Genomic DNA, 17,096 nt, shown 5'->3' on the forward strand with positions numbered 1-17,096 from the left:
GTGCTAGAGGTATCACTACAGACCCTGGTTTGATTCCAGCTGTGATTGGGAGTCCAATAGGGCGGCCCAGCGTCGTCCGGGTTAGGGTTTGGCCGGGTAGGCCGTCATTTGTAAATACAAATTTGTTCTTAACTGACTTCCCTAGTTAAATAAAACTTTTAAATAAATATATATAATGATGCATAATACACACTTTTATGAACCAGCTTACACACTGAACCTTAGAATAGCCTCAATGTGTTTATCAGAACTTGGCTTGACTTGTCTGTCATTTAATGGTCAGTCAGTTGATTATTTTAAAACACAACTCCCCTCCCCAGCCTTGCACACACAAGTAACTGGCTGCTTCTAATCAACACTGTTCTGAAAGCTCAGTGTATGTCAATAAGAAACAGGGGAAGAGGGAGAGGTCTGAATAATTTCCGAATGCACTGTATTGACTTGCATTGGAAGGGCATCTGGGGGAATGGTGTTGTAAAAAAATGGAACAGCACAATTTAGTGTTCAGAACCATAAGGATGTAGGATGGGACATAAATCTAACAACTTCAATTACTAATTTCTCTGAATGGGAATAAAATCACCAAATTCACTGGAAATACATTACATAGAATGAATAAACAATTATCCTAGCCCCACCTCCATACTACTTGTCAGACATAGAGAACTGAGACTATATGTTCGTTGTTGGGGTGGGGGTAGCTTTTACCCATTTCTTTCGGTTCCTCATGTCTAACTCCTTGTTAGAAAAAAGTTGGAACCAAATCAGATGTTAGGTACTATATTTATTGAATATTATATGCATCTTATAAATTAATTGCCCGTTTGGGTGCAATCAATTAGTTTAATTTCTCAGATCAAATGATATTTTAACATAATAATGTTGCAGGAATGCTAATCTTATCGGGTTTCTAACAGAAACAATTTCAGAACAATCTAAGATATTGGGTGTCAATCCTCTTGTGCTTTTTGAGTTGGAATGACCCATATCGAATGTTGGGTCAGGACGGGTCATTAAGTAGGTGCTCACTAGTGTTAATGCCAATTAAGTAGCAGGGTGGTTGACAGGTCACCCCATCACTTGCATCAGCATCATGTGGTTCTTATGTAGAGATTGATTGAAGGCATCCTATAGATACAAGCTGAGTGAAGTGAGTCTAACGTTACATAGACACACAAACACCTCCACTCTATGTAATAAAATGTATGCACTCTACTGTAAGTCGCTCTGGATAAGAGCGTCTGCTAAATGACTAAAATGTAAATGTAAATGTAATAGGAATAGGCCTGATGCCTAGTAAGGAAATCTGTGCTAGCCTACTGTTCAGGACAGTTGGGAAGATCCCTGACTGAATGTGCTCTGGCTTTTCCTCACTAACAATGTATTTTCCGCAAGAACTCAACCAACCTCCCATCCACTTCACAATGAGGGAGTCTTAGTTATTTACAATATTCTGCAGAGGGCTCATTGTGGATTGTGACACTTCCATGACACACTGACACGCTGACCAGGTGAATCCAGTTGAAAGCTATGATTCCCCCTTATTGTCACTTGTTAAATCCACTTCAATCAGTGTAGATAAAGTGGAGAAGACCGGTTAAAGAAGAATTTGAAAGCCTTGAGACAATTGAGACATTCATTTTCTTTGTGCGCCATTCAGTAGGTGAATGGGCAAGACAAAATAATGAAGTGCCTTTGAACAGGGTATGGCACTAGGTGCCAGGCGCACTGATTTGTGACAACTGCAGTGCTGCTGAGTTCTGCACGCAACGCCTGCCAAAGTCGGTTCCTCTCCTTGTTCGGGCGGCGGTCGACTTCAACGGTCTTCTAGCCATCGCCGATCCACCTTTCTTTTTCCATTTGTTTTATCTTGTTTTCCCACACACCTTGTATACATTTTCCTCATTACTTGTCGTGTATTTAACCCCCTGTTCCCCCCCATGTCTGTTTGTGAAATTGTTTGTTGTAAGTGCTTGTGCACATTTTGACTGGTGCGCGATGGGTTTTGTACCCATATTTTGTATTTCTGGATGCCGTTGGTTTTGATAACTAAACTGCTCCGGTTATTACCCAGTTCTGCTCTCCTTCGTCTGACTTCCCTGCCACCAGTTACGCACCCCTTACAGATGTTTTATATACAGTATATATACAGTACTGTAAGTATCCATATTGCCCATGAGTTTCTCTTTGAAAAGAAAATAGGCAAAATAATGAAAAAGAATCTAATCCACAATTTACATAATATGCAATGAACTACTGACTTTTTCATTTGTAAATCATTATTATAACTCAAATGAAACCTAAATGAAACCTTTGGTATATATAGCCCTGGGGTGAATGAAAAAAGTTGTATATGTATTAGGTTGTTAAAATCATTACATGTAAAAAACAACTCAATGCTGAACTAAATCAAAATATTTATTTGTATTATAACCTCTGAAGAACGTGTCTACAACTGACAAGTATTATTAAAAATGTGTAAGAAATTGCAATACATAATATATGTAGCCCATCTCAATTTTCACATATTCTGAAGTTTTAAACAAAATTGTAAACTCTTTACACATACTTATGCTACTTATGCATAACAAAATACAATGTCAGTGTCAGTGTATGGATCCTTCGATGCTTTGGGGAAGGTGTTATATCTTGTACATGTTCCCCCCTATAGTTATTCCTTAACATCCTAGATACAAGCACATTAGTAGTACATAACAGTGTAATAGTGTAATACTACAGTATGGCCCTGTCTTCTGGATACGTGCAGTACTGTATATAAAACATCAGTGACTCTTTGATTCACCAAAGGTTCTTGTTCTCTACAGTTTAACATAAACAAAACTTCAACAATACTTCACTTTACTCTAAAAATATACTTTTGGATTATAAACATGTAAATAAAAAATAGAAAAGGAATACTAAAATAGCCAATGTATCGTCGTGTCATATACATCATAACCCGAGGGGGTTCACAGTTGTTCAAGTGTTGCATATTAAAAAAAAAATGTATCTCGATATTGTGTTATGTGTTAGAATGTCTAATAAACAACTATATTGTATACATTAATAATATTGTTTTGTCATAAATATATAAATATAATAATAATAACGTTTTACCTGCACATGCATGCCGACGATGCCGTTGTGTATTCTATCGTCCGCCCTGCTGATCATGCTCTATCTGAACTACATTATGCTTTCATTATTTTGCATAAAATCTTTATTGACCTTAAATTATTATTGAATACGTGTAAAACTAAGTATATGTTGTTTTCTAGAGTGTACAAAAATTATTCTAATGATTGAAGTTGTATCAGCATAGACATTAAGCTGACTTTTAAAAAACATATTGATGAGTTAGTTAATTAAGATGCCGAACATAAAAAGGGGCTTCTTCTATAGAAATAGGTCAGGCCTCTTGCTTAATAGTACGAAGCAGATCATTCAATCTATGTTCTTACTGGTTCTAGACTATGTTGAAATAATCTATATGAATGCAGCTGCCCCTTCATTAAAGCCTTTAGATGCATTTGACCATAGAGCACTTTGTTTTATTATTGGTGCTGGTTCAGTACACATCACAACATTCTCTATCCTAAAGTAGGCTGCCCGTCTTTGAGGTCACGTAGGTCAATTCATTGCAATTATAAAGCTCTTTTACACACTGTAAACTCCCTCTGTAGCTAACATCTACAATAACCATTAGACGTACGAGTCAGAGTTATCATACACAGTTTCAGGGATTGCTAACTCTGGAAATTCCTTTTGGTCTGTACATAGTTAGGTAAATCAGCTCTTTGCCCCTGACATGTGGAATAATCTCCAAGCTTCTCTAAACATTGATGTTTTGGTGTCTCTAGGTTAATCTCTAGACTGCTGAATGAGGCCTGTTACAATTTACTTACAAAACCTTTAAAGGAGTTTGTGAAACCATTCAGTCATGGATGTATGTAAACATATTTAATACATATTGCTTGTTACAGAAGACTACTGTTGTACATTGAATAGCCATTCATCCCTGTTACACCTTGATGTGATGGTTTTCTATGTCTGTACATGTTTACAATCCACATAGTGTGAATAGTGGTTAAACCTGAATCTGAAATGACCTTTCTTACCCTTATTACTTTGGGTTCTAATCCCCCTCTTTCAGAATCCCCACTGTAAACAAATCTTTAACATTCATGATCCTTCACTATATTTATCACTATACCCCCCACAATAACTATTGTCTATTGTTAGTCTCAATGACCTTACTGACAATATCAAAGTTTTATACATAGCTAAGATACATTGTTGGAGACAGTTCTGTCTTTGGTTCTGCAAACATTTGTTTATTAGATTATATTTCTCATTAAGAATAATGTTGTTTTAATTCTATATGGGTCATGCTTTGGTCATGTGTTCTCTTATGGGTCAATGATTTTAATTACAATATAGCAATTATGTTCTCGGCTCAATTACTTAGAAGGGCTTGGGGTCCCACCCCTCCCGTGTGTTCCCAGGTACATATTTGGGAGCCCTTATACATTCAGGATGTAAGGCTTACTAGTTTTGGCAAATGTTAGGAAGACTTGTTGGTTGTAACAAAAACAAAAAAATAAAAAAATAAAAACAGCAAAGTTTTATACTTTGACCCCATCTTTTCACATCTGTTTAATTTGGGTCTTTTTCATTTAGCCTGTTGCTTGGCTCCAGCCATTGGAAGCTCGGTACAAAGAAAAAGAACACAATTCAACCATTGATGGATGGTGACAAAAATAATGACCTTGCAAGTAGTCATGTTAAGGTTTTCAATGTTTTATTGGTGGCGTTTTATGGATTTGCATGTGGCTGTGCATTATATGATGTCCCGAATAGGGAAGAGGATCTGATCAAGCCTATTGGTATTCTTGATCAATTCTTGATCCAAAAAGACACACACCTGTTATGGGGTTAATTCCATCTCCGTTTGCATTGCTTGGTAGTGTATTATTAGCATGGTATGAGACAAGATAAATAACACAATTTAAGTAAAGTATAAAGTAAACAGTATTATCCTAAATTGAGAGGTGAATAAAAAAAAATGACATCAACATCTTTCAGAATGTACCTGTTTTCAGTATAGAATGACATGCATACTGATTATATTACAACTTTTTGTGTTTTGTCCTAATGATTGTTCTTTAGTAAATAGGAAACTCAACAGTGTGTTAGTCCGAGAAACGTTAATTAGATAGTTGTTTTATGTTTGTGAAACCTTGAAATGTACACAATGAGAAGTGATTTTGTAACAACAGTTTTGAATGGGTAATTGTATCAAATATATATCATTTTATGTTTGAATTAGAGCTAATTTAAAATGTTTTCATCACTGCCTGGTAAACACATTCTTGTAAATTGGCGCTACTGTACGTGATTATATGGGGCTGCTGTACAGATTTGAGCACTTGACAAGACGTTGACATTTCTGGGTATGTCAGGTATGTTCTGGGTATGTCTCGCCTGTAACATAATAATAATAAGAAAGATTATGATAATAATAATAATGTTATATTATTTTTTATAATGATACAAATCTGTCAATCAAACAAATGTATTTCTTAAAACCCCTTTTTGCATCTTCAATAGTTATAACAGCTAATGTTGGATGACCCAAATCAATTATTCCCGGTAGCATCTGGGAATCCTATAGACGTTTTAAATAATATTAAAATATATTTATACAAAATATATACATTTTAACTTAAAAATTACATACAATTGACATAAAGACATATTGGAAAATAAGATGTCCTCCAGTTTTAGAATATCTTCAATGAATATTGTTTCTACCTCAGAATTGACAGTATCAAGCTGTTTGGCCGCAACACATCGTCTTCCTCATCATTGCCATTTACAGCGTTGAAATGATCATGTTTAGATGTTTTACTATGTATGTCCTGGGCGCCCTCTCCCTCATCGGCGTCTTCCTCTCGACATATTGGGCCTTCTGTAGCTGTATATGCCTGGGAGGAGTCTGAAAGAAAAATATATACAAAATAGTGTATTAAAAATAAAATATATATTATATAAAAATTTCAATCTCAAATACATTTCAGATATATTACCATATTAACACAGTTCTCAATGTTAGGCCTTGGGGTTTAGTTAAATTACCTCTGGTTGTTTGACGCCTGCTTTTCTGAGGAATCGTCCATAACGGGGTTCTTATCCCAATGTTCTCTGGCTTTGTAGATTCTGCATGGTTTGTATAGCTATCGTTGGAGTCTTTAAAAAAAACATTATTTGACATTGTTTCAACATATTCTATCAAAAAATGTATAACTAATTTTAAAAAGTATAACTGGTCATACCCTTATCCATAGAGAGCATGCTCTTGAATCCAATTGTTTTCAGACCAGTCGCCCTTCTCGGGCCGGAGTGATTCTGCGCAGTGCACTTCTGACCCAGTATTGTGATGCGCCTTAGGCGCTAGATTATATAGCGATTGGGTGGAGTTTCCAGAGGGTGTGTAGCTGTGTTTTAAATCTGCGCTTCTTGTGTTGTTTGGCATTTTGGTAAAGCCGGCTGTGCAGAACGGTAGAATATTGTCGGTTTCAGCGCCTCCGAAGTCTTTCATAGGTAGAGTCCATATTTCCTTGGGTATTCTTGTTGGGGTTCTGTCCACTGTAAACACAAGATACGCTTTTTAAAATACCGTATACACTTTTGTTTTAATGTATAAAGATTATTACGCCTTTTTATTTTTGGGAATTACGTCGAAAATAGCTTGTGGACGTAGGGCTCCGTAAAGAAGAACCGGCCGCCGTTTGTTCCTTGAATCCTCATCATGGATAGTTATAACAGCTGATGTTGGATGATCCAAATCAATTATTCCCGGTAGCAGCTGTGTAAATGTCAGGTATGCTATAGACGTTTTTAAATAATATTAAAATATATTTATACGAAATATGTAAATTTTATCTTTAAAAATACATACAATTGACATAAAAACATACCGGAAAATTCGATGTCCACTTAGAATATCTGTAAAAACCACATATAACAACGGTTTAATATCTGAGGAAACCTTAATAGAGGGAGAGAGAGTTCCAACCGTGCCGCGATAGCTACCATGTAATGTCAAACATTTCCCACAAACGACCTAATGCACACAAAATCGGATATAATATATTACTTCCAAATCCTCCCCTTCAAAATTCTCCATGTGTAAAGGCTGTGTCCTGACTGAGTCATAGTATGGAATGGGGGATTGTTTGTCTAGGCCTATTCTATGGTGGTTGTGGCGATTGACTGTTGCTCCCTCCATCCTTGGGAAATAACACATGCTGTTTTTGGAGAGACCCTGTGTGCAAATGGCCCCATAATGTTGAATTGTTTCATACACAATTGCAGAGACACACACACACGCACACCGAACAAAAACGTTGTTTTGAAACACCTTTTCAGAGACACACACACCCCCGCAAAAAAACATTGTTTTGAAACACACACACACACCTCTTTCCCAGAATCCTTTCTCTAGGACCGAAAGAGAGAGAGAGAAAAAAACGGAGATTCCTTTCGTTAACTTCACTAAGGTAGGGGGCCCAAATTAACTTCTTATGGCTGAAGGGGCAGTATTGAGTAGCTTGTATGAAAGGTGCCCATATCAAACGGCCTGCTCCTCAGTCATAGTTCTTAATATTTGCATATTATTATTAGTATTGGATAGAAAACACTCTAAAGTTTCTAAAACTGTTTGAATTATGTCTGTGAGATTAACAGAACTCATATGGCAGGCAAAAACCTGAGAAAAAATCCAACCAGGAAGTGGGAAATCTGAGGTTTTTAGTTTTTCAACTCTTTGCTTATCCAAGATACAGTGGAAATGGGGTCATGTTGCACTTCCTAAGACTTCCACTAGATGTCAACAGTCTTTAGAACCTTGTTTGATGCTTCTACTGTGAAGTGGGGGCGAATGAGAGGGGATTGAGTAAGGTCTGCCATGAGCTGACCATGCGCGTTCATGTGAGAGTTAGCTTGAGTTCCACTGCATTTCTGAAGAGAAAGAAATTCTCCGGTTGGAACATTATTGAAGATTTATATTAAAAACATCCTAAAGATTGATTCTATACTTCGTTTGACATGTTTCTACGGACTGTAATATAACTTTTTGGATTTTCCGTCCGTACTTTTCGCTGGACTTGCACGCGCGTCGTGAGTTTAGATGGTGTACTGAACGTGCGAACAACAAGGAGGAATTTGGACATAAATGATGGACATTATCGAACAAAACAAACATTTATTGTGGAACTGGGATTCCTGGGAGTGCATGCTGATGAAGATCATCAAAGGTAAGTGAATATTTATAATGCTATTTTTGACTTCTGTTGACTCCAACATGGCAGATACAGTGGGGAGAACAAGTATTTGATACACTGACAATTTTGCAGGTTTTCCTACTTACAAAGCATGTAGAGGTCTGTAATTGTTATCATAGGTACACTTCAACTGTGAGAGAAGGAATCTAAAACAAAAATCCAGAAAATCACATTGTATGATTTTTAATTAATTAATTTGCATTTTATTGCATGACATAAGTATTTGATACATCAGAAAAGCAGAACTGAATATTTGGTACAGAAACCTTAGTTTGCAATTACAGAGATCATACGTTTCCTGTAGTTCTTGACCAGGTTTGCACACACTGCAGCAGGGATTTTGGCCCACTCCTCCATACAGACCTTCTCCAGATCCTTCAGGTTTCGGGGCTGTCGCTGGGCAATACGGACTTTCGGCTCCCTCCAAAGATTTTCTATTGGGTTCAGGTCTGGAGACTGGCTAGGCCACTCCAGGACCTTGAGATGCTTCTTACGGAGCCACTCCTTAGTTGCCCTGGCTGTGTGTTTCGGGTCGTTGTCATGCTGGAAGACCCAGCCACGACCCATCTTCAATGCTCTTACTGAGGGAAGGAGGTTGTTGGTCAAGATCTCGCGATACATGGCCCCATCCATCCTCCCTTCAATACGGTGCAGTCGTCCTGTCCCCTTTGCAGAAAAGCATCCCCAAAGAATGATGTTTCCACCTCCATGCTTCACGGTTGGGATGGTGTTCTTGGGGTTGTACTCATCCTTCTATTCCTCCAAACACGGCGAGTGGAGTTTAGACCAAAAAGCTATATTTTTGTCTCATCAGACCACATGACCTTCTCCCATTCCTCCTCTGGATCATCCAGATGGTCATTGGCAAACTTCAGACGGGCCTGGACATGCGCTGGCTTGAGCAGGGGGACCTTGCGTGCGCTGCAGGATTTTAATCCATGACGGCTTAGTGTGTTACTAATGGTTTTCTTTGAGACTGTGGTCCCAGCTCTCTTCAGGTCATTGACCAGGTCCTGCCGTGTAGTTCTGGGCTGATCCCTCACATTCCTCATGATCATTGATGCCCCACGAGTTGAGATCTTGCATGGAGCCCCAGACCGAGGGTGATTGACCGTCATCTTGAACTTCTTCCATTTTCTAATAATTGTGCCAACAGTTGTTGCCTTCTCACCAAGCTGCTTGGCTATTGTCCTGTAGCCCATCCCAGCCTTGTACAGGTCTACAATTTATCCCTGATGTCCTTACACAGCTCTCTGGTCTTGGCCATTGTGGAGAGGTTGGAGTCTGTTTGATTGAGTGTGTGGACAGGTGTCTTTTATACAGGTAACGAGTTCAAACAGGTGCAGTTAATACAGGTAATGAGTGGAGAACAGGAGGGCTTCTTAAAGAAAAACTAACAGGTCTGTGAGAGCCGGAATTCTTACTGGTTGGTAGGTGATCAAATACTTATGTCATGCAATAAAATGCAAATTAATTACTTAAAAATCATACAATGTGATTTTCTGGATTTTTGTTTTAGATTCCGTCTCTCACAGTTGAAGTGTACCTATGATAAAAATGACAGACCTCTACATGCTTTGTAAGTAGGAAAACCTGCAAAATCGGCAGTGTATCAAATACTTGTTCTCCCCACTGTATCTCTTTGGGTTGATTTGTCGTCTGAGCGCCATACTCAGATTATTACATGGTTTGCTTTTTCCGTAAAGTTTTTTTGAAATCTGACACAGCGGTTGCATTAAGGAGAAGTGGATCAAAAATTCCATGTATAACACTTGTATTTTCATCAACATTTATGATGAGTATTTCTGTAAATTGATGTGGCTCTCTGCAAAATCACCGGATGATTTGGAACTACTGAACATAACGCGTCAATGTAAACTGAGAGTTTTGGATATAAATATGAACTGTACCGAACAAAACATACATGTATTGTGTAACATGAAGTCCTATGAGTGTCATCTGATGAAGATCATCAAAGGTTAGTGATTAATTTTATCTTTATTTCTGCTTTTTGTGACTCCTCTCTTTGGCTGGAAAAATGGCTGTGTTTTTCTGTGACTTGGCTCTGACCTAACATAATCATTTGGTTTGCTTTCGTTTTAAAGCCTTTTTGAAATCGGACACTGTGGCTGGATTTACAACAAGTGTAGCTTTAAAATGGTGTAAAATACTTGTATGTTTGAGGAATTTTAATTATGGGATTTCTGTTGTTTTGAATTTGGCGCCCTGCACTTTCACTGGCTGTTGACGAGGTGAGGCGCTACCGTCCCACATAACCTAGAGAGGTTAAGTGGGGTGGAATGTCACTGCGGTGGAGATCTGTGGGGGCTCATAAATTAAGGTCGTATCATTGGCTTCATCAATAAGTGCACCGATGACGTCGTCCCCGCATTGACCGCACGTACATACCCCAACTAGAAGCCATTTATTACAGGCAGCATCCGCACTGAGCTAAAGGCTAGAGCTGCCGCTTTCAAGGAGCGGGACTCTAACCTGGAAGCTTAGAAGAAATCCCACTATGCCCTCTGATGAACCATCAAACATGCAAAGCATCAATGCAGGACAAAGATCGAGTCATACTACACCGGCTCTGACACTCGTCGGATGTGGCAGGGCCTGCAAACCATTACAGACTACAAAGGGAAGCCACGAGCTGCCCAGTGACACAAGCCTACCAGACAAGCTAAACTACTTCTATGCTTGCTTCGAGGCAAAGAACACTGAAACATGCATGAGAGCACCAGAAGACTGCGTGATCGCCCTCTCCGCAGCCGATGTGAGTAAGACCTTTAGACAGGTCAACGTTCACAAGGCCGCAGGGCAAGGTGGATTACCAGGACGTGTACTGCGAGCATGCGCTGACCAACTAGCAAGTATCTTCACTGACATTTTCAACCTCTCCCTGTCTGAGTCTGTAATACCAACATGTTTTAAGCAGACCACCATAGTGCCTGTGCCCAAGAACACTATGGTAACCTGCCTAAATTACTACCGACCCGTAGCACTCACGTCCGTAGCCATGAAGTGCTTTGAAAGGCTGGTCATGGCTCACATCAACACCATCATCCCAGAAACCCTAGACCCACTCCAATTTTCATACCGCCCCAACAGATCCACAGATGATGCGGTCTCTATTGCACTCCACACTGCCCTTTCCCACCTGGATAAAAGGAACACCTATGTGAGAATTCTATTCATTGACAACAGCTCAGCGTAGCCAGGTGGAAAGCATGGCCAGCCGTAGAAAAATGCTTACTGAAATTCTCAATTATAGTGGATTTATTGGTGGTGACAGTGTTTCCTAGCCTCAGTGCAGTGGGCAGCTGGGAGGAAGTGCTCTTATTCTCCATGGACTATACAGTGTCCCAGAACTTTTTTGAGTTTGTGCTACAGGATGAACATTTCAGCTTGAAAAAGCTAGCCTTAGCTTTCCTAACTGCCTGTGTATATTGGTTCCTAACTTCCCTGAAAAGTTGCATATCACAGGGGCTATTCGATGCTAATGCAGAACGCCACAGGATGTTTTTGTGCTGGTCAAGGGCAGTCAGGTCTGGAGAGAACCAAGGGCTATATCTGTTCGTGGTTCTACAGATTTTGAACGGGGCATGCTTATTTAAGATGGTGAGGAAGGCACTTTTAAAGAGTAACCAGGCATCCTCTACTGACGGGATGAGGTCAATATCCTTCCAGGATACCCGGGCCATGTCGATTAGAAAGGCCTGTTCGCTGAAGTGTTTTAGGGAGCGATTGACGGTGATGAGGGGTGGTCGTTTGACCGCAGACCGATTACGGATGCAGGCAATGAGGCAGTGATCTCTGAGATCTTGGTTGAAAACAGCAGAAGTGTATTTGGAGGGTAAGTTGGTTAGGATGATATCTATGAGTGTGCCCGTGTTTACGGATTTGGGGTTGTACCTGGTGGGTTCATTGATAATTTGTTTGAGATTGAGGGCATCAAGCTTAGATTGTAGGATGGCTGGGGTGTTAAACATGTCCCAGTTTAGTTCACCTAGCAATCAATCAATTCACATATAATGTCCAGGGCACAGCTGGTGGCAGAGGGTGGTCTATAGCAAGCGGCAACGGTGAGAGACTTGTGTCTGGAAAGGTGGATTTTTAAAAGTAGAAGCTCGAATTGTTTGGGTACAGACCTGGATAGTAAGACAGAACTTTGCAGGCTATCTCTGCAGTAGATTGCATCACCGCCCCCTTTGGCAGTTCTATCTTGTCGGAAGATGTTATAGTTATGGATGGAAATGTCAGGGTTTTTGGTGGTCTTCCTAAGCCAGGATTCAGACACGGCTAGGACATACATCCGGGTTGGCAGAGTGTGCTAAAGCAGTGAATAAAACAAACTTAGGGAGGAGGCTTCTAATGTTAACATGCATGCTTGTAATTGTTGAGGACTGGGGAGTTTTTCAGGATAAAAAATAAACGGAATGGGTATGTTTGTAATCGTTAAAGACTGGTGAGTTTTTCAGGATTAAGAAGAAAGGAATGGAGCTTTTGCACAGGCAAAATCCTAGAGTGCAAGATAGTTATAAAAAAAAAAGGATCATTGCAGGTAGCTATTTGATTAGCTATTTAGCAGTTTTGTTTAGCAGTCTTATGGCTTGGGGGTAGAAACTGTTCAGGGTCCTGTTGGTTCCAGCCTTGGTGCACTGGTACCACTTGCCGTGCGGTAGCAGAGAGAACAGGCTATGGCTTGGGTGGCCGGAGTCTTTGACCATTTTTGGGGCCTTCCTCTGACACTGCATGGCTGTACTCATTATTCTCTGTAGCGTCTTGTGGTCGGATGCCTTGCAGTTGCCGTGCCAAGTGGTGATGCAGCCAGTCAAAATGCTCTCAATGGTGCAACTGTAGAACTTTTTACAATGCCACATGCCAAATCTTTTCAGCCTCCTGAGGGGGAAGTTGCGCTGTCCTCTTCACAACTCTGTGGGTGTGTATGGACCATGTTAGTGATCTGGACACAGAGGAACACAGTCGTGGGTGAACAGGGAGTACAGGAGGGGACTAAGCACACCCATTGAGGGGTCCCCGTGTTGATGGTCCAGCATGGCGGATGTGTTGTTGTCTCCCCTTACCGCCTGGGGGCGGCCCGTCAAGAAGTCCAGGAGCAAATTGCAGAGGGAGGTGTTCAGTTCCAGGGTCCTGAGCTTGGTGATGAGCTTGGAGGGGACTACGGTGTTGAATGCTGAGCTGCAGTCAATGAACACCATTCTTACATAGGTCTTCCTTTTGTTCAGGTGGGTGAGGGCAGGTCGGAATGCAATAGAAATTGTGTCATCTGTGGATCTGTTGTTCGGTATGCAAATTAGCGTGGGTCCAGGGTGTCTGGGATGATTGTGTTGATGTGAACCATGACCAGCCTTTCAAAGCATTTCATGGCTATGGATGTGAATTCTATAGTCATTTAGGCAGGTTACCTTGTTGTTCTTGGGCACGCAAACTTGAATATGTCAGTGAAGACACTTGCCAGCTGGTCAGCTCATGCTCTTAGTACACATCCTTGTATTCCATCTGGCCCCGATGCCTAGCGAATGTTAATCTGTTTAAAGGTCTTACTCACATCGGTTACGGAGAGCAAGATCATACAGTCGTCCGGAACAGCTGGTGCTCTCATGCATGGTTCAGTGGAACCAACCTGATCGCTGTGTTCACCTTTCTATTTCATTTCTGATTTCATTGAAATGTGAAGTGAAATAGAATGGTGAAGCCCACGATCAGGCTGGTTCCACCAGGCTAAGTTATGCCCTGGACATTATATACATATAAGAAATAGAATATAAGCAAAAAGTAATGTCAATTTAGATACGTTTTCTTTCCCAATTGGGTTTTCAAATGTATAAAAGTAATGAAGTGTGTTTACTTTCTGTATTTGTTCAAATGATGAGCCTGTGAAAGCTTTTGACACTGACAGGTGAAGGTTGCTGGCAGAATACTTTCCAACGTGTGGCTGACTGTTCCAGTCATAGGAATGCAAACAGTCTGCATGATGCGGATGAGGGCCCCCTTGCTGATCTTCTCTATGCTGCATGTTCGGCTGCAAACTGGACATCTCTCAAACAACTGCAGCAGGCAATCTTATGAGGTGGTGTTGACTTGTAGGACCTGTGACAGGGTGATATAATAGACAGCCAAGTGTTTAATTGCATTTTGTTCTAAATAAAGGACCAAGCTATTTGCTAATGCACTTCACAACCAAAATGTGTATCTGCCTGGCTGGGGAATTAGCCAATTGTTTATCAAGCCGGGTATTTTTAATAACATTTTTCAAATGTTTGAATAAAACTTTTCATGTTTCACCTAAAACACTATCTGTCATTGTTGAGGAAGTGGTCTGTGTAACCGGGGGGGGGGGGCAAGTAATGTGCGGCAGGTAGCCAAGCTCGAGAAATTGCTCCTCCTGGTAGATCCCGGCATCCGTTCATGACCAGGGGATCAGTCTGGGTCTTCGAAAGCCAAGTTAGGATCAGATTACCGACCACTTCGAATCCCACCATACCTTCTCCGCTATGCAATCTGGTTTCAGAGCTGGTCATGGGTGCACCTCAGCCACGCTCAAGGTCCTAAACGATATCCTAACCGCCATCGATAAGAGACATTACTGTGCAGCCGTATTCATCGACCTGGCCAAGGCTTTCGACTCTGTCAACCACCACATTCTTATCGGCAGACTCAACAGCCTTCGTTTCTCAAATGATTGCTACGCCTGGTTCACCAACTACTTCTCTGATAGAGTTCAATGTGTCAAATCGGAGGGACCTCTGGCAGTCTCTATTGGGGTGCCACGGGGTTCAATTCTCGGGCCGACTCTCTTCTCTGTATACATCAATGATGTCTCTCTTGCTGCTGGTGATTCTCTGATCCACCTCAACGCAGACGACACCATTCTGTATACTTCTGGCCCCTCTTTGGACACTGTGTTAACAAACCTCCAGACGAGCTTCAATGCCATACAAGTCTCCTTCCGTGGCCTCCAACTGCTCTTAAATGCAAGTAAAACTAAATGCATGCCATTCAACCGATCGCTGCCCACACCTGCCCGCCCATCCAGCATAACTACTCTGGACGGTTCTGACTTAGAATATGTGGACAACTACAAATACCTAGCTGTTTGGTTAGACTGTAAACTCTCCTTCCAGATTCACAATAAGCATCTCCAATCCAAAATTATATCTAGAATCGGCTTCCTATTTCGCAACAAAGCATCCTTCACTCATGCTGCCAAACATACCCGTGTAAAACTAAACATCCTACCGATCCTCAATTTTGGGAATGTCATTGACAAAATAGCCTCCAACACTCTACTCAACAAATTGAATGAAGTCTATCACAGTGCCATCCGTTTTGTCACCAAAGCCCCATATACTACCCACCACTGCAACCTGTACGCTCTTGTTGGCTGGCCCTCACTTCATACTTGCCGCCAAACCCACTGGCTCCAGGTCATCTACAAGTCTCTGCTAGGTAAAGCCCCGCCTTATCTCAGCTCACTGGTTACCATAGCAGCACCCACCCGTAGCACGCTCTCCAGCAGGTATATCTCACTGGTCACCCCCAAAGCCAATTCTTCCTTTGGCCGCCTTTCCTTCCAGTTCTCTGCTGCTAATGACTGGAACGAACTGCAAAAATCACTGAAGCTGGAAACACTTATCTCCCTCACTAGCTTTAAGCAACAGCTGTCAGAGCAGCTCACAGATCACTGCACCTGTACATAGCCCATCTATAAATAGCCCATCCAACTACCTCATCCCCATACTGTATTTATTTATTTATCTTGCTCCTTTGCACCCAAGTATCTCTACTTGCACATTCATCTTCTGCACATATACCATTCTAGTGTTTAATTGCAATATTGTAATTACTTCGCCACCATGGCCTATTTATTGCCTTACCTCCCTTATCCTACCTCATTTGCACACGCTGTATATAGACTTTTTTTCTACTGTATTATTGACTGTATGTTTGTTTATTCCATGTGCAACTCTGTGTTGTTGTATGTGTCGAACTGCTTTGCTTTATATTGGCCAGGTCGCAGTTGTAAATGAGAACTTATTCTCAACTAGACTACCTGGTTAAATAAAGGTGAAATAAAACTTTTTTAAAATACCCATGATGCAGCCTGCACTATGCTTGAAAATATGGAGGGTGGTACTCAATAATGTTTTGTGTTCGATTAGCCCCAAACATAACACTTTGTATTCATAACAAAAAGTTAATGACTTTGCCACATTTTTTGCAGTATTACTTTAGTGCCTTGTTGCAAACAGGATGCATGTTTTGGAATATTTTTATTCTGTACAGGCATCCTTCTTTTCACTCTGTCAATTAGATTAGTATTGTGGAGAACATACAATATTGATCCATCCCCAGTTTTCTATCACAGCCATTAAACTCTGTAACTGTTTTAACTTCTTATGGCTGCAGGGGCAGTATTGAGTAGCTTGGATGAAAGGTGCACAGAGGTGCCCAGAGTAAACGGCCTGCTCCTCAGTCATAGTTGCTAATATATGCATATTATTAGTAGTATTGGATAGAAAACACTCTGAAGTTTCTAAAACTGTTTGAATTATGTCTGTGAGTATAACAGTACTCATATGGCAGGCTAAAACCTGAGAAGAAATCCAACCAGGAAGTGAGAAATCTGAGGTTGGTCGATTTTCAACTCATCGCCTATTGAAAACACTGTAGGATATGGATCTGTTTGCACTTCCTACGGCTTCCACTAGATGTCAACAGTCTGTA

The 17,096-nt window shown here is 40.7% G+C and overlaps 1 long non-coding RNA gene across 2 annotated transcripts; it reads right to left on the minus strand.

Moving 5' to 3' along the window:
• Positions 1-4,784: 4,784 nt before the first annotated feature.
• On the minus strand, positions 4,785-6,938 carry LOC139547055 (uncharacterized). 2 transcript variants are annotated; one of them, XR_011669324.1, is made up of 4 exons: positions 6,336-6,938; positions 6,139-6,249; positions 5,815-5,998; positions 4,785-5,484 (listed from the first exon to the last, which is right to left on the minus strand). It is a non-coding gene; the product is annotated as an uncharacterized lncRNA (long non-coding RNA). The 2 variants fall into 2 exon arrangements; XR_011669323.1 differs by having other exon boundaries at positions 4,785-5,998; positions 6,336-6,910.
• Positions 6,939-17,096: the final 10,158 nt, after the last annotated feature.

This window comes from Salvelinus alpinus, chromosome 20 (genome assembly GCF_045679555.1).
Source record: "Salvelinus alpinus chromosome 20, SLU_Salpinus.1, whole genome shotgun sequence".
In the NCBI taxonomy this organism is placed as follows: domain Eukaryota; kingdom Metazoa; phylum Chordata; class Actinopteri; order Salmoniformes; family Salmonidae; genus Salvelinus; species Salvelinus alpinus.